The following is a 20,967-nucleotide window of genomic DNA, read 5'->3' on the forward strand; positions in this document are numbered from 1 at the left end:
TAAAAAAAAAAGTATATTGGGGTGCCTGGGTGGCTCAGTCGGTTAATTGTCTGAATTCAGCTCAGGTCATGATCTCATGGTTCATGAGTTTGAGCCCCATTTCGGGCTCTGTGCCGATGGCTCAGAGCCTGGAGCCTGCTTTGGGTTCTGTGTCTCCCTTGCTCTCTGCCCCTCTCCCACTCACACTCTGTTTCTGTCTCTCACACACAAAAAATAAACAAAAAAAAAAGAAAAAAAAAGAATCCAGGCTCCATCATGGATTAACTCAGTGAGATGGGAAACTGAAAGTTTCTTCTCTGTGCCCTGGTTTTATCATTTGTTAAATGGGGATGAAAATGCTGCATGTGTAAGGTTGACTACAAGGAGGAAAAGATCTATTACGTGTAGGGAACCTGGTAGAGGGCCTGGCACAAGGAGACTAGTATGATGGTCATTCCTGTGCTGCCATCTGGTAGGTGGCCTTGTGACATCAGTGAATAGGAATTCTCTCACCTCATCCTTTACTGGAAATGGCAGCTATTCTGATGTAAGTCAGATGGGTCATCTTGGCGTGGAAGGAATGACACTTCATTCATTCAGTAAGTAAATACCTATTTATTCAAAGTTACTATGTAGCAAGTACTTGGGATCTTGTATGTATCAGGCATCTTGGGAAACAACAGTGAGCAAGACAGTCCCTGTCCTTTGGGGTGCACACATGTGCAGGACTGGGGCTTGGGGCAGGGGTGGCTGGGGAGGTGGGAACAGTAACAGATTAGCAAAACATAAACATATAATATAAGTTCACATAGACATGGGTGCTTAGAAGAAAATGAAAATAGAATCAAGGGTTCGATGCTGGAGGGCCGCACGTGTGCTATTTTAAACAGGGCATGTAAGGAAGGCCTTTCTAAGGAGGTGATTTTTGAGTGGAGCAGTGAGGAAATGAGGCAGGAATGTTTTCCAGCCATTGAGAGCAGCAAATTTGGAAGCCCTGAGGTAGAGACCCAGCTTGGCAGGTTCTAGAACGTGAAGACCGGAGAAGATGGGCTGAAGGGAGAGAGGGTGCACAGGACCCTAAGTGGGCACACTTGGAGCTGGGGAGCCCCTTTCCCCCCAGGACTGTGACCTCCGTCCGTCCACAGGTGGCTGTTGCCTGTGTGTGAGGGGGGGTGCCAGGGAGGCAGAAGGCTGACTGGCCGTGGTGGGCTGCATGTTTATTTTAATTATGGTGATGGCAGGCAGCTGTCACTGGTTTCTTTTTATTTATTTATTTTGTCCCTGGTCTGTGATGGAACTTTCTGGTGCTATTTGCTGATGCCAGAGGCAATCCTGAGTTCTGAAAACACAGCAGGGCCCAGCTGCTCCCTTTGGGCTGGCCCTGGTTGGGGACCAGCTCACGTGAAACAGCCGGCAGCCAGGGCCATGCCCTCCACGTGCTAACAGCTCCAAGCTCTGTGTGGCAGCCTAGAGCCCTGATTAGGACCATAATTCAGGGAGAAGAAAGTCCCTTCAGTCCCCAAGTTGAACCTACTACTTAACTAAACTGACTGATACTTTCTTTCGACCTCAAGTCAGTTCAAAGCAACAAATATTTCCTGGGGCTGAGCATGGCTGGGGATACAAACCCAGCTGGTAGCTGTGGGTGTGGCGTGCTGGCTGACAGCTGTTCTGATGGGTTTTTACATCTGTAACTTAAAATATCTAAAAACCCATCAGTGCAGGGTGAACCAAAGATGTTCCCTGCCCTCAAAGAGCATGCACCTTGTCAGACCACTCAACTGACTGTCCATCTTGCCTGGTGAAGCAGCTGTTTTGACAACTGGATAAACCAAGCATCAGGACATAAAGTGCATCAAGAAACTGACTTTCCCCAGTATTTACCTTCCTGAGCGAAACCCTCACGTTGCCCACCCCCTCTGCCCCTACTCACCTAGGAAAACCCATTTCCAAGACCTGTACTGTTTTTCTTTTATTTCTTCTGGGTCTTTTCCCCTCTGAAAAAGTGGTGCTTGGGCTGGATTGCCAACCTTTGCCCTCCGAGGACCTCTTCTTGCATACACCTCGGGGCCTTTGGGGTTTTCATTCCTCAGATCCCCCACTCATACCGCTCCCTCCTTCTGCCTGCAAAACTTCATGTTACAATGCTTGGCTTCTGGACCTCTCTGGGGAACTTATTCCTTCCTCCTGTGAGTATGCCTCTCCCTGCCCATCCCAACTCTTGTTCTGTTCCAGGGTCTCCTTGTAAAGCCCTCTGGTCTCAGGGGACCATCACGGCTGCTGTTTTGCAGCCCACAGGCTCTGTGGGCTCCCAGGGACCTCCGGGCATCCCCTTTCCTGCTCAGTGTCCCAGCTCCCCAATTTGAGCCATGATGAAGTAAAGTGACTTTATGCACTGCCAGCCATCTGGGGCAAGGAGAGAGCAAAAGGGGCAGTGGCATGTGTCATGGGGTTTTAGAAAGTCCCCCAGTTCCAGGGGTGGGTGGAGCGTCCCTGTGATAACCCTCAGGCTGGGCAGGCCCAGCATTTCTGTGATGAGCCTGGGGCAGGGAAGCCGGTGGGCAGTGGCCAAAAATAGAGCCTGGATTCATTCTGGGGCATCTGGAAAGTGCGGTGGTGTGGAGCAGGGTGGGCCGGCACTTCCCTCATCTCATCCCGTGTCTGTTTTCCTTTGTCTCCCAGTGCGGGGCTGCCCCTGCTGCCTTTTATCGGGGCCTGCTCACACCAGGACAGCTGTGGGCTGCCCCTTTTCCTGTCCATTTTCTCAACCTGGGCCCTGGGGGCAGGCGGGGTAGGACTGGACTGTCCCCTATGAGTGGGGGCTCGTCAGAAAGCCCGTTGTGGCTGAGGGTGTGTACTGGGAGGTGGTCCCAAACTTCCCTTTCAGACTCTCCGCGAACTGGACAGTGACTCGCCCAGAACAGTCCTGTGATCGCAGGAGCGTATGTGGGGCTGAAGCCAGGTCCTCGGGTTGTAGGATGTGGGGTGCCCTGGGGCCATCTGAAAGACTCTCGGAGGGTTGCCCCCAGTGATAAGCCCACCAGGTGATGCAGACCAGAGTCTAGAGGAGGGTGCTGGATACAGAAGTAGCAAAGACAGAGGGGAGTGGGAGAGGATGACAAGACCTGAACCACACTGACCATGAAAAGTGCTAGCAAAGCACCATGAAGGTAAATTTGCATGGTGCAGCCGCTCTCCCTGAATGCTGGTGGGAGGCAGGGGAGGGGCTGTGAGTAGAGGTGGAACAGGCATCCACATCCATCCACCTCCTTGGGGCACAGAAGAGGAAACCGAGACCCACCCAGGGAGGTGAGGGGTTTGGCTCGTGGCCACCCTGCCACAGAGAGGCCGATGGTCCTGCCACTAAGCTCCTGGGGTCAGGCCTCTTTCAACCCCCGCTTCAGACACTACTTGAACTGGAAGGCTGAGAGGGTGGGGTTTCCTCATGGGGGACACTGAGGCCACAGCAGGAGACAGCAAGCAGGCCTTCATGGCCAACCTTGGAATGTCCTTATTTCTCTCTGTCATCCTCTGTGTTCACCTGTCTTGTCTTGTTTGTCACCTCTCTTGTCCTTCTCTTCCCTACTCGCCTGGTGAGCATCAGTGCCTCTTCCCTGCTCAGATCAGTTTCGGTTTGCAGTTGGCAAGCACAGATTGAGGGAGCAGAGTGAAGAACAAATGAACCAGAGGACGGGGCGTCAGGGCTTCTACCCTTGATGGGGGTGGCACCCACAGACCTTCATGGAATGGCTAGCGTGTGCTGCGTTCTGGGCTAAGCTCTGAGTTACACATACAGGGGAGACCTGATCCCTGCCCTCAGCTCGCTCTTGAGTGGGGAGCCTGACAAATAAACGAATACCTCAAGTGTTAAGGAGAACCGGGGGGTGGGTGCTGCGCAGGTGACATAAGCTGTGTGGTGGCAGGAATCCATTCAGCTCCCCTCCTTCCTTCCCTGCCTTCTTCCCTCCCCTACTTTCTTTTTACAGTCCTGGGTGTGTCTGTTGAGCACTAAACCCTAATTGCCAGCTTCTTGCCAGGTACTTCGCTTGGATGTCCCACAGCCGTCCCCGTTCAACATGACCTACCCATGTCACTCTTTTTTCCCCCCTACCTGCTCCTCTGCATTTCCCATCTCACGTGAAAGCACTGCTCTGTGGCCCCAGCTAGAAAACTTCTGGTGGTGTTTCCACTTCCTCCCTTTTCCTCATACACACACATGGGGTATCAGATATTTGAGGGCTTACCTCCGAAACGTTTTCCAGCCCACCTGGCACTTGTCTGTCCACACGGCCACCGTTGACATGGGCTCTCACCGTCTCTGTCCCAGTCCTCTTCAGGGCTCTCCTGGCCCGTGACTTCACTTCCCTCCTTTAATGCACAGCCCTGCTAGGAACGTTTCTAAGACACAAATCAGGTTGTTTATTTGATAGCGTGTATATTGGAATCACCATTTGCCAGGCACCATTCTCAGTGGTTAATATAAATACCAGTTCCTTTGATCCTCCTAACAGTTGTGTGAGGCGTATGTGATGGGCTTGAAGATGCTGTCTGTTGTAAGATGCACCTTATGTTTGTAACGCTGAGAAAGAAAAATTCTTTTTTAAAAATTTCTTAAAAATATTTATTTTTGAAAGACAGAGACAGAGCATGAGCAGGGGAGGGGCAGAGAGAGAGGGAGACACAGAATCTGAAACAGGCTCCAGGCTCTGAGCTGTCAGCACAGAGCCTGATGCAGGGCTCAAACTCAGGAACCATGAGATCATGACCTGAGCTGAAGTCAGATGCTCAACAGACTGAGCCACCCGGGCGCCACAAGAAAGAAAAATTCTGACACAATTCTTTATCACTTCAAATTTTTATTATCTATTTAATGAAAGAGCTCTTTTATTTATTTAAAAAATTTTTTATGTTTATTTTTGAGAGAGAGAGAGAGAGAGAACGAGCACGTGCAAGGGGGAGTGGCAGAGAGAGAGGGGGAGACACAGAATCCAAAGCAGGCTCCAGGCTCTGAGCTGTCAGCACAGAGCCTGACATGGGACTTGAACTCACGAACTGTGAAATCATGACCTGAGCCAAAGTCGGATGCTTAACTGATTGAGCCACCCAGGCACCCGAAAGAGCTCTTTTAGACTTGTTTAGACATAAATTTTCAAAGTCATATATTTATCTAGCACATACTTAAGTTCACAATGAAGTAAATTAGTCTAGGTGTTCACCACATTTTCTCATTTTCAGGCTTCCACCCTTCTGAATTATTTTAACACTCAGAGCCCTCAGAACCTATGTTCCGCCCCGCCCCCATAACATTCTCTGTGCCATTAGCAATGATGCAGTATTTCTTAAAAGCATGAATTTTCTGGGGCGCCCGTTGGCTCAGTTGGTTGAGCGTCTGACTTCATCTCAGGTCATGATCTTGCAGTTCCTGAGTTGGAGCCCCACAGTGGGCTCACTGCTGTCAGCACAGAGCCCATTTTGGATCCTTTGCCCTCCTGTCTCTCTGCCCCTACCCTGCTCATGCTCTCTCTCTCTCTCTCTCTCTCTCAAAAATAAACATTTAAGAAAAAAAGCATGAATTTTTTTCTAGACAGCTGACATTGATTTTGTAATATTTGCTATGCATGCACAGCCGATGTTACTGTGTCATTCTTGCCACCTAGCCAACGATACTAAGATGATTTTACACATTTGATGTATGTGTGTTTGTACGTACGTATGTGTGTATTTAGGCTCCATGCGTGGAGCTCAAAGTGGGGCTTGAACTCACGACCCTGAGACAAAGACCTGAACTGAGATCAAGAGTCAGATGCTTAACCGCCTGAGCCACCCAGGCACCCCTTTACAGATTTTAAAAGGTAGAAGAAAAACGATGTATCTTGTAATTGATGAAATACATTATCCCACATTCATCCCAAATGATGAAATACATTTCCCAGGGCCCACATAGTAAGTGGCAGAGCTGGGAGCTGAACCCAGGCTGTCAGCCTCTTGGATCTCTGCTTTACTAGAAAGCCTTTGCTAGAAACCCTCTTCCTGGAGCAAATGAAATTCAGACCCTCATCACAACACTCAAGTCCTCTGTGAGCCGGTGCTTTTTCTGTAGGCTCGTCGGCTCTCAAGTAGCTCGCGCTCTAGCTGCTCTGCCTGCTTCCACACAGGCTGTGGTGCCCTGGGCTCACACCCTCGTGCCTGCCTTGGGGGATAGTTCAGATCCTCCTCCGAGGTGAAGGCTTGGCCCCAGTGCCACCTCCTCTGGGGTACCTCCCTTTGACCCCTTGTAGGTGCTCTCTCGGGATTTAGTTCGTTAGAGCCCCGCTGGCAGCCTCCCGTGTGTGCTGCTGGCTCCTCTCAAAGCCTGGGGGCCCCCGGGGGTCAGGGACCGGCTTCTTCCTCAGGGCCCCCATCTCAGCACAGTGCTCCGTCTGAGGACTTGACTACACCAGCCACCTTTCCTCGCTCCGGGACTGACAGGAAGTGTGATGGTTTGAGGAGCATTTGGGAGATCTGGGATGTTTATAGTTGCCACTTGAATGTTGACCAGCTGGGGACTTACTGTTCACATAAGTAATATCCTGTCCGTGGGGGTGTGTTCCTAGCGTCATCCTGAGTTGTTGGAAAACACCTGATTTGGCATGTTCCAACCGGGGCACCTCCCTCGAAACCCCTCTCACTTGTGAACTCATGGACACCATGACTCAGGCCCTGCTGGCTGGAGGACTCAGGGGCGTATGGGGCGCGCGCGCGTGCGGTTGTACACACAGGGCAGGGTGGAAGTGTTGGTGGACAGACCTCCTTCTTTTCTGCTAAAATCTCATTTCCTGTGGCTGATGGACTCCGGGGAGGCTCCAGGACCCTCTGTTCCCAGTTCTTGCCCTGGGGCTGTGAGCCAGCTGCCCCAGGAGGAGACACTCAGGCCAGCTAGCTTGGCACTCTCACCGTCCTCCTCCACGGAGGGAGATGGCAAGAGCCCATGTGGGAGAAGAGGAGGAGGAATGTTGCAGGCCTGCTCAGTTATTAAAGACCTCTCAAGATAATGAGGCACGGGGAAGAACAAAGAGACAGAAAGGCGGCAAAATGAAAAAACACCACCTTCTGTGCTTTGACCTTCAGGCCCGGGCAGAGGCATTTGGCCGATATTCAGCTGTTTGGAAGAGGGAATTTCTGGCCTCATCAGGCTGGAGGGTGTCCACGAGGGTATAGGAAATGCCATGTGGGCTAAGGTCTGTGGTCTTCTGATGAAGAGCTGTGTCTGATAAGGGAGCACCCTGGGTTTGTGGGTGATCATTCCCCTGATGTCACCCTTAGGATCAGAGACAGCCTCCAGATCCCATTTTGCTCTTAATATTCCACTATGGATAGGCTATCTATAACTTTATCCTAAACTTTTGCTGCCAGTTTATATACCTACCTGGACCCGTCTCTTCAGAGTACTGATTACTCAAGTGGTGTTTTCTTTTTTCTTTTCTTTTTTTAAAAAATTTAATGTTTATTATTGAGAGTGTGCAAGTGGGGGAGAGGTGGGGGTGGGCAGAGAAAGAGGGAGACACAGAATCCGAAGCAGGCTCCAGGCTCCGAGCTGTCAGCACAGAGCCTGATGTGGGGCTTGAACTCACGAACCGCGAGATCATGACCTAAGCTGAAGTCGTATGCTTAACCTACTGAGCCACCCAGCCGCCCCTCAAGTGGTGTTTTCTTTCCTGTTCTTTCCTCTCACTAAGCTTTCTATTGGTGTCCTGGAATTTGGAGAACCAGCTAGCCATAGCATTGATCGTAGCTGTCCTAGTTCGGACAGATTAAATAAAAAAAATATGGGGGTGCCTGGGTGACTCAGTCGGTTAAGTGTCTGACTTCAGCTCAGGTCATGATCTCTCAGTTCATGGGTTCAAGCCTCGCGTCGGAATCTGCTGACAGCTCAGAGCCTGGAGCCTGCTTCAGATTCTGTGTCTCCCTCTCTCTCTGCCCCTCCCCTGCTTGTGCTCTGTCCCTCTGTCTCTCAAAATAAATAAACATTAAAAAAAAATTTAAAAAAACATGGGTGTGTATATGTTTGATTAAATGCGCTGCATCTGTATTTTAAGTTTGGATATTTTACATTTGATGTCAAGCCACGTCCCTTCAACCTCCTGAGAGGGTTCTGTGGTGGAGTTGGGGCAGTGATTTTTTAGGCATTAAGTCTTTCAGAAGAGCTAAATTGTGCTGAGGTACGAATCACTGGCAGATACACAAAGTCACAACCGTTTTCTGTCAGTGGTACGTCTGCACGCACGGTGGTTTCAGCGGGGCGTACCTGCAGACAGGGCTCACAGACGTCAGCCTCGCTCCCGCCTCCCTTCCCTGAATGACCATCACTTCCTCCCACCACCCCAACATTTGCTAAAGAGACAGGACACCAACCCAGCACTTGGCAAGATTGAGGAAATCTTTAAGAAAAAAGCAACCCCTGACCTCCCCTTTGCCAAAGTGATTACAGATGAAAACGTGCCCGGATGTTCTTGAGAAATGGTAGAGGTCAGCTTTTAAAAACTGTTTTCTTGTGATGTCCTGGGGCTTAAGATTGATGGCAGCTGCCCTGTGGAAGGGGGTGTTTGACGACCTCGGTGTTCTCCTGCTGGAGGACTCCGGTTGAGTCTTTTCACACAGAAAGTTCAGGGTGGCTTTGGGCTGGCATCTTTCTCTCCTGTCAGTCGGGAGCTGTTATGGGTGTGGGAGAGAGATCTAGAGCTGTCATGGCTGTTGACCAAAATCAGGAAAGAAACTATATAGTTTGGTCTTGGCCTCTGTCCTCATGTGACCTTGGACTACTGGAAGGGGGATAGGGATCACCAAGGAGCCTGTGGGAAGTGGGGCTCCCTGGCCCAGAGTTGGCAAGGGTCTCGCAAGCCCAGGACTTGGGGTTTGGAAGTGCTGGAGGTGAAGGTGAAGGAGCTCAGGACTTGGGGCTGTGGGGAGGCCTGAGGAGAGGGCTCTGGGGCAGGCTGCTGGGCAGCAGCCGGGAGAGCAGCCCTGAGGGGAAGAGCAGCTGTGGCTCCCCAAGCCCAGCTCCCTCGGTGACACACAGGCGCGATGTGGCATTAGAGGTGGCTCCTGGAAAGTTCATGTCCAATGAAGGACAGACCCTGGTGGCAAAAGACCTTGCTCCTATATGAACTTGGGCTGGAAGACCATTTGATGCGGGGTGAGGGCCGAATCAGGTGTGGGTCAGAAGGAGGAATGGGACCTGTGGCTGGGGCCTGGTGGGAGGGGCCTGAGGGCCAGAGGGAAGAGGTGGGGGAGAACGGAAGCGACTACTGGATACGTTGAACTTGAGCTGCAAGGGGGAACGGCCCGCAGCCTGCCACAGGGCCTGCTGGGACTATGCCTCTCTGGTCCCCGAGGATCAGGACCTTTCATGGTGGAGCCTTGTGGCGCCGGGAGGAAGCCTGGAGACCACTCATCCACCTCCTCAGTTTAGAGCTGGGGAAATGGAGACCCAGAGAGAGGAGCGACCTTCTTAAGCTCACACAGCCTAGGATCCACAGCTGCTGATCCTTGGCTCCTGCTCTTTCCGTGACCGATTTGATCTCGATGGGGCCAGCCCACAGCAGCATCTCTTCAGTAGCGGGCCACAACCCCATCTGTGCTAGGACTCACGTACTCAGGCAAGGGCAAGATTATTGTCTCTGGAGAGCTGCCTTCGGGATGAACAATGAACATGTGGCCACTTGGAGGGAAGAGGGGGGCCGGTCACGCCTCTCTCTTAGAGAACTCCTGATGATTAAGTGTTTTAAGTGAACAGAATGAAAGTCTGAGGGTGGAATTTCAGGCGTTGGCCAGTATGTGAGAGTGCCCTTCCTGGGTGCCTTCAAGCGTCTGCCCAGTCCTGGGCTTCTGCGCTGACAGTGACACAGGCCCTGGTGCTGCCGCGGTGCAGCCTGTCCATTCAGACCTCACACTTGACAAGGCCACACTGTGCATTGATGTGTGGCCTTAGAAGACAGAGGCAGCACACAGAACAGACAGGAGGGGACATGCTACAGAGGCCTGGGCATCCTGCTGGGGGGCTTGACCCCTGCGGGGCCGCCTGGGGCTCGCGGAGAAGAGCGGAGGGTTTGGGGAGAGCCTCAGATGAACCTGCTGACTGGGGTTTCCTTGCCACGAGCCCTGCGGGCTGCTCAGTGTAAGCACTTACAGGAGACCAGACAGAGCCTCACTCCCCCAGAGCCTCCCTTATCACCCAGAGCACCACCAGAGCTGCCGGGAGCAGGTACCTGGAACCGCGGCCCCGGGTCACATTCTTCTCATAAGTGGAATAACACAATGGCCTTTTTAACTTTCTTATTAATTGACTGTGTTGCAAAAAAAAAAAAAAAAAAAAAAAAAAAAAAAGCAGTCCATCACCTCCTCTGCCTCCGTTCCCCACCCCCTTCTTAGGGCCCTGTTTATGGTGCTCGTGAGGCTGGGCTCTTGGCCGGCCTGACACGAAGGGCAAAGCCCCACACCCCCTGCGAGCTCTCATGTGGGGGCTGTGGCTGGAGCTGCCTTGTATCCAGGACTCTGCTGTTTAGAGAAACTTCAGGTAGACTTATGGGCTCCCGTCGTTCCTGGTACAACTTGGGGAGTGATGTCAAATAGTGTTGGTAAAGAGCCCTGGATTTCAGCGGCCCCTTTCCCGCAGCCTCCCTCTTAGACGTTTACAAGCCAGGTGATGTGCTTTCTCTCAGAAGGAGAAACATTGGCACCCCTAGAAAGGGGCAACATGGCCCCAGTGTTGCACAGCCCGGGTGCTGGGGGGCAGAGCCCAGAGTGTCTGAGTAAGTTAGGGCAAGCAGATGATAAATTCATGGCCAGCACTGGGTCTTGGCATCCGGCAGATGGGTTCCTCTCGGTCATCATCAGGGTCTGTAACAGCACTGGCATTTGGAGGAAGCACCTCCAGCTCCAGGTCACCTCTCTAGTCCTAAAGGTGCAGGACAGTGGGTGGCATGGGGGTGGGAGAGCGGGGGAAGAGGGTGGGAATAGAGCCTGGGTGCTGGCTAGGAATGCCAGCTCTGCCTGCGTGGATCCTGTTTGACCCGCACCTTCCAGGGTCCAGTGAGAGTCCTTTCCCTCAGCTCTTCAGTTCCAGGGTTGTGACAGAGCCCTGGGCGTAGTCCCATCTCTTCTGGTTCCTCTCTAACCCGTCCCTCATTGAAAAACTCTCCTACAATCATCCTCATGCGAGTGTGCTGTTTGTTCCCTGCGGGGTTACTGACTGATGTGAACAGCAGGACCAACAGAAAATAAGCAGCGGAGCGGAACCGTACACAACCCAGAGGAGTGTGAGCGCTATAGGAGTTGGGGGCCGTGGAAGTTCAAGTGGTCTGGGGCAGACAGGGAGGACTTCAGAAAGGATAGGGGAGCTGAAGGATGGTGGGGACCGAGATGGCTTTGTGTGGCTCCTCGCATGGTGCCCCAAGAATTGAACAGGGCTGAACTGGGATGCTTGATGATGCTTGGAATTCAGCAGTGCTTGCCAACCCCTTCCCCGCCCGGGGTCCCAGTGGGCCACTTGGATTGTTAAGGTGGAGGCAGCACCTGTGCTGGGAAGTTTCCGTCCAGGGAGCCCCTGTGCCCGTCTCGTGGTGTCAGGTGGCACAGGTATGAGGACACACGTCTTAGCTCCCTGGTAGATTCTGGGTCAAGAATCTTTGCACACCTCCCTCCCTCCAATGCCTAAGACTATGCTTTGCATAGAGCAGGGTCTAAATAGATATTTATTGACTGAATAAGTTAGCATATGAACAGATGAATCTAATTCTGCCAGTGTTTGAACATCAAACATACTCCATACCGAAAGGGGCTGGGGACACAGAGGCGGGACCAAGGCAGTGACATCCAGAAGAAAGAGTGGCCATCTGGGAATAGGGCTGCGCGGGTCTGAGAAAGCACCTCAGAGCTTCGACTTGGCCTAGTGGGAGGAGGGTGGAAGAGCAAGCCGGGCAGAGGTGCAGCATGAGAGAGATGCCTAAAGAGTGCATGGCTTTAGACAATGACTAGCGCGGGCTTGCTGGAGAGTAGGGTGCTTTTGGGGAGTGGTTCGAGCCAACACCGGAAGGTGGTGGAGTCGCATTAGGAAGGGCTAGAAGGCTTGGGGAACCAGGAAGGGATCTGGAGTAAGGGAATAATATCACCAGATCTACGTCGTGGAAAAATACCTCTGGTAGTAGGTGTAGCAGAGGACTTGGAGGTTTAGGGACCATTTGAGATACACTGTAGTGATCCAGGCAACAGATGGCAAAACCCGAGTGAGGGTCCTGATGGTGGGGACGGTGAGGACAGGAGAGAGGTATGAAGTATGTTGGAAGTAGAACTGACCTCATCTCGTGACCTCTCTTGGGAAGTGAGCACTGGCGAAGTCAGAGATGATGCATGTCTGGCTGCCAACTGATGTGACTTTTAAGGGAGATGGGGAACCCAAGAGAGGAGCCCATTTGGGGAAGGAAGTGACTACTTTCATGCCTGTCAGGCTAGTTTTAAGGTACATGAAGGACATTCTCTGACCAAGAACTAAATTAAGGATGGTGCTTTGGTTTTGGGCTCACCAGCAGAGGGGTGAGGGTTACAACCCAGGAGAGTGTAGAGTGAGGACCAGAGGGCCAAAGGTGGAGCCTTGACTCCCCCTCAACTTTTAAGGGGCAGCCATGATAGAAACCAGAGAACGCAGATGGCAGGAGAGTCAGGGGTTAGAGTGAGGAGAGCTCAGAGATGGGGTCACTGAATATCAGGAAAGAGCAAATGATGAGCCCAGAGTCTGATCCCACAGGGAGCTTGCTCAGCACCCCCACTGACACTGGGTCATTTCCATGTAATCCATCATGGTGGTCAAGGAAAGCATTGCTTCTCCCCCATGCAGTTCTGACATTGTGGGTAGAGGGAGAGAGGTGTAATATCAGGGCTGGGAGCTGATAAAGAGGTCAGAAGGTCCTAAATGGGCCTTGGATGACAGCACGTGTCATAATCACAAGACTGATCAATCTGGGAGTGCAGGCTCCTGCTTGCTGATGAGGTGGGCACAGGGGACCCTGGGCTGACATGCTGGAGGAGCGGAACACCTGGGTTCTATCAGTGATAAGGGGCTTCAGAACCTTTACTTCTGCACATCAGCTGTCTAGTGTGTCAACAGCTCCTGACTCTGTCGAGCTTTTTGGGAGGCTGAGGTTGATGGTGCTAAGAACACTCCACATTTCAGTGAAAGAGCAGCTTATAACTTAGGGAAATCAATGCCCGTGTTCCTCCTTAACTCATAATTTATTAGGGATGAGCAAAATGGAGAACTCATCCATACTGACCCCGTATTATAGATGGAGGAAGCCAAGGCTTGGAGCAGACAGAAGTAGGACCTCAGTCCTGCAGTGGTGGGTTGGAGCATTTCCCCGTGACTCTGGGGTGGTGATGTTATCTCTGAGCCCCTCTGCTTTCCAGGGTGGCCCTGTGGAAATGTCAGTTTTCCCCCATTAGGCAGGTGTACAGAAAATCCTGGGCAGTGTGTGTGCCTCACAGGTCACTCTGAGAGGTCCTGATCTGAGCCCTGAGCTCCATTGATTAGAGCCGAGTTTTGATGACACCCCATGGGAAAGTTAACTTCACATAGGGACACTGCCCACCTCAACTCAATAACCATGAGTTATTTCTAAAGCAAAAATCAAACCATGTCTCCCCCTGCTTGCTATCCTCCAATTGCTTCCTATTATCCTTATAAAATCCAAGCTGTGCAACAAGTCCTGTGAGGTCCTTGGTGACCCTGCCCTGCCCTCCGCCCCAATGTCTTAGCTCTTCTGTTCTCTTTCCCTCTGTGCTAGCCACTCTGGCCATCCCCTTACCAGCTTTGGAGCTTGTTCCTGGCTTAAAGTCTTTGTGTGAACTGTATCCTCTGGTTGGAATACCCTTTCCGGGTCAGTCTGTGGGACCTAGCTAAGATGTCCCCTCCTCAGAGAGCTCGTCCCTGACATGTCCAGCTGAAGCCACCTGTTCTTTCCTCCAACCCTCACTTATTTTCCTTTACATTCACAGTTACTCCTTTAACGGTTCATATCACTGCCTATACTTTCCTTGGGTATGTATTTATGTACCTGTTGTCTGGCTCACCTCGCTAGAATGTAAATGCCATGAGGAAGGGTTCTGCTTTATTTATTCATCATTATGCCCTGCTGCCTAGCACAGAGCCTGGAAAAGTGCTTAGCAGGGACACGTTGGTTAGCAGGTGCACATGCCCGGAACTGTGCTGAGAGCTTGTCATCTAGGATGAGACTGCTCGCGCTAGCCAAGGGCACAAGCTAGGAAGGGAGTGTGGCTGACTCTACAAAAACCTTTGGCTCCAGGGAGGTTGGGTGCTTGAAAGCACATTTTCGCCCCAGGAGATGTGAGTTCAGATCTCAGTTCTGCCCCTCAGGAGGGTTCCTTTATTGGGATACTTCACTTCCCTCATTTTCTTTTTATTTTTAATTATGGTAATTAAACGTCACATGAAATTTACCATTTTAACCATTTTAAGTGTACATCTCGGTAGCGTTAAGTATATTATATATTCACATTGGTGTGCAACCAGTCTTCTGAACTCTGCATCTTGCGAAAGGGAAACTCTGTGCCTGTTAAACAGCAACTCCCCGTTCCTTCCTCCCCCCAGGCCCTGGCAGCCGCCATCCTACTTTCTGTTTCTGTGAATCTGACAACTCTGGGTACTTCATATAAATGGAATCATACAATACGTATCTTTTTGTGACCGGCATAGTTCGCTTAGCATAATGTCCTCAAAGTTGATCTATGTTGTAGCATGTATCAGAATTTCCTTCCTTTTTATGGCTGAATAATATTCCATTGTATGTACGTACATTTTGTTCACCTGTTCATCTGTTGATGGATGCTTGGGTTTCTACCTTTTGGCTAGTGTGAGTCATGCTGCTGTGAGCACGAGTGTACACGTATCTTTTTGAGACCCCACTTTGAGTTCTTTTGGGTGTATAGCCGGAAGTGGGATTGCTGGATCATATGGTAATCCTATTTTGAGTTTTTTGAGGAGCCGCCATACTGTTTTCTGTAGTGGCTGTACCTTGTCACATTCCTACCAACAGTGCCTGAGGGTTCCTTTTCTCCAAATCCTTGCTGCCACACCTGTTCTCTCCTTTCCTTCCTCCCTCCCTCCCTCCCTCCTTCCCTCCCTCCCTCCCTCCCTCCCTCATTCCCTTTCTTCCTCCCTCCCTCTCTCTCTCCCTTCATCCTTCCTTTCTCCCTCCCTCACTTCCTTTCTTCCTTCTTCCCTCCCTTTTTCCCTCCCTCCTTCCTTCCTTCCTTCCTTCCTTCCTTCCTTCCTTCCTTCCTTCTTTATCTCTTTCTTCTCTTTTCCTGATAGTAGCCATCCTAATGGGTGAGGTGTTATCTCCTTGTGGTTTTGATGGGCATCCCCTGATGATTAGTGATGTTGAGCATTTTTCCTCATTTTTAAAGTGTGACACCAATCGCACAGGGTGGTTAGGAGGCTTAGAGGAGAAAAACATATGCAACATCCCTGTAAGTGCTCAGTAAAGGCCATCGATTACTATTTTTTTCTAACTTATCTTAGAGATTGAGCCTGAAGCCCAGGTTCTGAGGAGGCATGTATGAAGGGACTGTGTGTAGCACTGGGTCTCTCTGTTAGACGCTGGAGACTCGTTCTGTCAGCACTATCCCCCGTCGCCTGGGAAGTTGAAAGGCTCTCAGTGAGACAAGAAACTTGTTTGGGTCGGGGGAGCGGGTGCAGAGAGATAGGCCCAGTGTGTCCCAGAGATCTCAGTGCTCCATGAGCACTGGGTACCACCTGTCCCCTGCCTCAGTTTCTCTCTTTGTCACAAAAGAGGCTACCCTGGGAAGAGGCAAGATTCACAGTAATGACTAAATAGTAGTTCTGAAACCGGTCCTGAAAGCCTCGGTTCTGTGCATGGGGCTCAGGGTGACATGGGCAGGCTTCTGGCTCTGCTTCTTCTCATAGGTTTACTGCCTGCCCAGGGGGTAGGCCCTGACTGCCAGAACCCACAAAAAGGGCCCCTAAAAACCCCTTTGAAGTGAAGCAACCACTTTTAAGTGCAATCAGCTCAAGATAACCCTAGACTCTCTGCCCCCAATCCAGGAATGTCTCCTGCCCCCGCCCAATGCCCATCCTTGGGAGGGGTTGCTCCCGGTGCTCTGGAATCATCTGTTTCTGTGTGTGGTGACTGTGCTGTTGTGTTTTGTGTTTCTCTTCTGTGAAAATGAGAGATGTGTTCCTGGTAGGAGAACTCTGAGCAGGATTACAGAGTGGTCCTATGAGTTGACAAGGAGAGGCCAGGGAAGAAAAGGAAAGAGGGAGGATTGGCAGACTCAGAGCTGAAGCAGAAGAAACTGGCAGGACGTGACATGTGGGGTCAGTTTTTCCCTAAGGCTGGGGGCATCTGAGGCTACACGGGGAGGAAGGTGAGGTCTGGAAACCTGAGGGCCTTTGGGAAGGTGGGGGGTAGGGAGCAGGAGTGAAGGAGCTTGGTTGTGAAGCTGTCAGTTTTGCACATCTACTGCCTGATGGGGGGGAGGGTGCTCTTCATGCTCTGAGCCTGCCCTGTCTGGGGATGCCACATTGGTGAGGTCACCACTGGTGAGGTCCAAGGCCCTGGACCGCCACAGCTGACTGTCCAAGTGCAAGGCAGGGCGTGAGGGACAGTGCTGGGGCCTGAGGGGCAGACCTGACTTTCAGTTCCTCCTCTACCCACCTTGGCTGTCTGGCTGTTTGTCAAGGTATCGGAGCCTTCGTCTCCACTTCTGTGAGATGGAGCATGCACACCCACCTCTTGGGGTGTTAAGAGGACTAAATAAGGTGAGCTGTGTAAAGGGTCTGCCGTATATCATGAGTTCTGGAAGCATTTCCTCCTTAAGTGGTAGGACCAGGGCCGGTGGTGATGGTTCTTGGCCTCCATCTCTAGCCCCTGGCTACCGCAACGGGCTTGCCTCTCCAAGCTCCCGCACAGGCTCTTTGCCCAAGGGGTCAGAGATGCCGTCACCACTTGTCTTACCGATAGGTCCACCCTGGTCCCACCTTGCCGGCGCACTTGCTATCCCAAAGACCAGGCGGTGATGCTCACGTTCCAGGATAGTGGCTTCAGGTGGACATAGGTGGAAGCTGTGCAGTCACTAGGGGGCGCGGGCTGGCCACCGATGGTGCTCCCTCGGTAGGAGCTGCCGCTGAGGGACGCCTGGAACCACCAGTGTGTTGAGGAGCCCTGGCTGTGTGTCCCAGGCCTGTGCCGGGTGGGGAACTGGGCATCCAGGCAGTCATTCAGCACCGAGCCGGCACCTGCCAGTCCAGTCCAGTTTGGGGGCTGGACTGTGGGTGGCGGGCTGGCCGGTGTGCCAGGGAAGGAGGGACATGTTCAGCTGGTGCTTAAAATGGCCTTTGACCCATGTAACAGACCGTTACCTCATAAATTCTCCCAAGCAGCTCAGAAGCAAACTCCTGCTTCCTTCACGGTGCTCTTTGTGACTTCCTTTCCCCTTTGAAGTGGGTTGTGGGGTGGAGGGAGGGATGCTCTTGGCTGCCCCACTCAGATTTCAAACCCAGTGCTCTCTTGGGCCCCCCAAGAGAGTCTTTTATTTTTCTTTATTTTTAATTGTGGTAAAAACCTAAAGCTTACTACTTTTAAAATTTATTTCTTCATTTTAAGTAATCTCTACACCCATTGTGGGGCTCGAACTCATGACCCCGAGATCAAGAGTCGTATATGCTCTTCTGACTGAGCCAGCCAGGTGCCCCTAAACTTTACTATTTTAACCATTAAAAAAATATTTTATTAAAATTTTTTTTAATGTTTATTTCTGGAGGAGAGACAGAGCATGAGTGGGGGAGGGGCAGAGAGAGAGGGAGACACAGAATCCAAAGCAGGCTCCAGGCTCTGAGCTGTCAGCATAGACACTCACGAGCTGTGAGATCATGACTTGAGCCGAAGTTGGACACTTAACCGACTGAGCCATCCAGGCACCCCTGAAAGATTTTATTTTTAAGCAATCTCCATACCCAGCGTGGGGCTCGAACTTAACAACCACGAGATCAAGAGTTGCACGCTCCACTGACTGAGTGAGCCGGGGCCCGTTTTAACCATTTTCAGCATTCAGTGGTGTTAAGTGGATCCACATCGCTGTGCAACAAATCTCCAGAATTTTTTCATCTTGCAGAACTTCTCCATTTCCACCTCTCCCAGGCCCTGGCAACCACCATCCTGCTTTCTGTCTCTATGAATTTGACTAGGGACCTCTTATAAGTGGAATCATACAGCATTTGTTTTTGTGACTGGCTTATTTCACTTAGCAGAATGTCTTCAAGGTTCACCCACATAGTGGTACATGACCTGATGGCCTTTTTTTAAAGGCTGAATACTATTCCGTTGTAGGGATATACCACATTTACTTACCCATTCATCTGTCGGTGGAATGTTCAGCTTGGATTTTGATTCTGATCCAGCTGGCCATTGTTGAGCACCGACTCCGTAATGCTGCTGACTGTTGTGGTGTCTTGGGAACCCATTACTGGGATGTTCTCACACTGTCAGGAACATCCACTGCAGACGGACACAAGTGGGGTCTTTGTACTCTCCCACCTTCCTGACCCCTAAGATCCCTGTTGCCTTGCCAGAGGAACCTTCAAAGGATTTAGCTGTGAACCTGTACTGCTTTGATAAGCATTAAAAAGAATCATAAAGAACAAACAATGGAATTTGTAGCTGAAAAAAGTTTGGAAGCTTCAGCTTTATCTCCTTTGGTCGTCGCACCACCATGTGAGATTTGCACGGTCCCCATTTTTCAGAGGAGAAAACAGAAGGATTAAGATTCTGAGGAGTGGGAGGATGAAGACAAGAGGAGGCTGGGAAGGTGAAGGGAGGCTGTGGGGCTCAGCCAGGGTGAGCGCCCGCCTGAGGTGGGGGTGCCCCTGTGTGTTGTGCCGTAGGCATCTTGTTTCCCACCCTAGTCCAGGCCCCGGCTGGAGGCTGAGCCTGAGAGAGGCCTCCCCGTGGTCGGGAGCAGCTGGCCACAGCCCTAGGGTCCGAGAGCCACCCTGAGATGGGTTGGAAGTCGGGGATTCCTCTGTGATCTGGGCTCCTGGTAAGCAGGGTTTGGCCTGAGAGCAGCAGAACCCCAGGACCTGCACGGTGCCTGAGTTCCAGGCACATTCTCTGCCTGTCCCTTGTGTGTCCCTGAGTACTGCTTCTCAGTGTCCCTGAGAGGGGCCGCCTGAAGGGGCTGCGGATGCAGATGAAGACACTTGTGCCACGTAGAGCTTGTGCTCGTGCCTCATGCCTCCAGAAGGAGGTGTGGCCCACTCTGTTGCATTTAAGACATCTTGAAGTTAGGAATTGCAGGCGGAGGTCTCAGGCCCACAGAGCCCTCTCCCCAGCTTCTCCCTGTGCTGCGGCCAGGGCCCGAGGGGACCTCTGTGCTGTGGGGCCTCTGCTGAGTCATAAACACATGGGACGCATTTCTCAGTCTTTTCTGCTTATATCCAAGACAGCCCCAGAGAATTTAGCTCTGGTCACAAGCACCTCTTTCTGAGGGCAGAGACTTCTGGAGAAGCAGGTCTGACCTCTCTTTGCCTCTCTCAGTCACGCCTCCTCTCCCACAAATGAGTGGGGCTTGGGAGCCAGACCCTCAGTCTCCTCACCCCTCCCACCCATCACATGGGGACAGAGGGCAGACATCCTGTGTCAGGAGAGGGGGATAGTGAGTGAGAATGTGGGTGTCAGCTGTGTGGAGGGACAAGTGCTGAGGTATTTGGGGGCTGCAGAGGCAAAGGGACATCCCGGGAGCCTGAGGAGTTGGCCTGTAGTCCTGACCACCGAGAGTGGGCAAGGAACCCAACCTCTCAAGACTCTGTTTCCTCATTTATAAAGTGGCAGTAATAATATTTGCCTCTTCAGATTGTTGAGGCAATCAAATGAGAGGCAGGTGAGAAAGCACTTGACAGAGCAGAAAATGTGCTGGTGGGAGGCTTTATTTTTACCCCTGAGGAATGGATGGTGGAGGGAAGACAAATGTTGATATTTGGGGGGAGGATGGTAGGAGAGAAAGGCATGGGGTAGGAGTATTAGGGAAAAGATGATGAGAAATTTGGAAATTATAGATGCCGAGGAGAAAAAGGGAGGGCAAGAGGTAGATAAGCTGGAAAAGGGTCACGCCAGCATCTACCAAAATGGTGTGAAGGATGGTGTATGTGCATGGTGTGTGAGGTGTGTGTGTTGGGGGTGGTGGAGGTGATGTGTGTGTGGCATGTGGGAGGTGTATGTGTGGGTGTGTGTGTGGTATGTGTGATACGGGGTGTGTATGTGGTATATGTGTGTGGTGTGTGTGTTGGGGGGATGGTGTGTGTGTGTGTGTGTTTGGGTGTGTGTGTGTGTGTGTGTGTCCATCCCTCTTAGTCCGCTTCCCCCCGTTAGAGCTGCCTCGGCCTCAGGCTACACTTCGGGCCTCAGTTCGGTCAGTGGTTCAGTCGGCCTGGGCCCGCCACCTGGTGGCCGAGAGTGGCAGGGTGACGGGAGTCTCACCAAGGCTGTGGTTTGGACACATCCTCTTGCAGAGTCTGTTGCTGTCCTCCTCTCCTGTTTCTTTTTGCTTTTGCTCTTCGCGGCCTCTGTTTTGTACCCTCTGATTCCTCCAATTCTGTTCCAAGGAGGGTGGGTTTCTCTCTGGGTTCCCCTGAACTGCTCAAACATAAACGGGGGTGATAACTCCAAAGCTTTCTGCCTCCCAGCATAGTTGTGAGGATGAAATAAATGGGGGGGGGGGGGATGAAAAGGATTTTGTAGATCTTAGGCCCCCTGCGAATGACCGTACCAGTGTGGCACCAGGGTGGAATCATTCTTAATCAGGTGGCCATTGTGGAACGATTCCTTTGGGACCCCAGAGGACTATCCATCCCTGCCAGGACTTCAAGCAGTGACTGGGTGATGGGGAAGGGTGGAGGATGTCACTGGGTTCAAGTATTTCTAC

The 20,967-nt window shown here is 51.7% G+C and overlaps 1 long non-coding RNA gene across 1 annotated transcript in view; it reads left to right on the plus strand.

The window, feature by feature from the left end:
• Nucleotides 1–454: 454 nt before the first annotated feature.
• Nucleotides 455–20,967, plus strand: part of LOC132675076 (uncharacterized) — a 315,734-nt gene continuing 295,221 nt past the window's right edge. Inside the window, exon 1 of the long non-coding RNA XR_014135971.1 lies at nucleotides 455–578. This is a non-coding gene — a long non-coding RNA (uncharacterized LOC132675076). The remainder of the gene's footprint in view (nucleotides 579–20,967) is intronic.

This window comes from Panthera onca, chromosome A2, assembly GCF_046562875.1.
Source record: "Panthera onca isolate mPanOnc1 chromosome A2, mPanOnc1 haplotype 2, whole genome shotgun sequence".
Lineage (NCBI taxonomy): Eukaryota > Metazoa > Chordata > Mammalia > Carnivora > Felidae > Panthera > Panthera onca.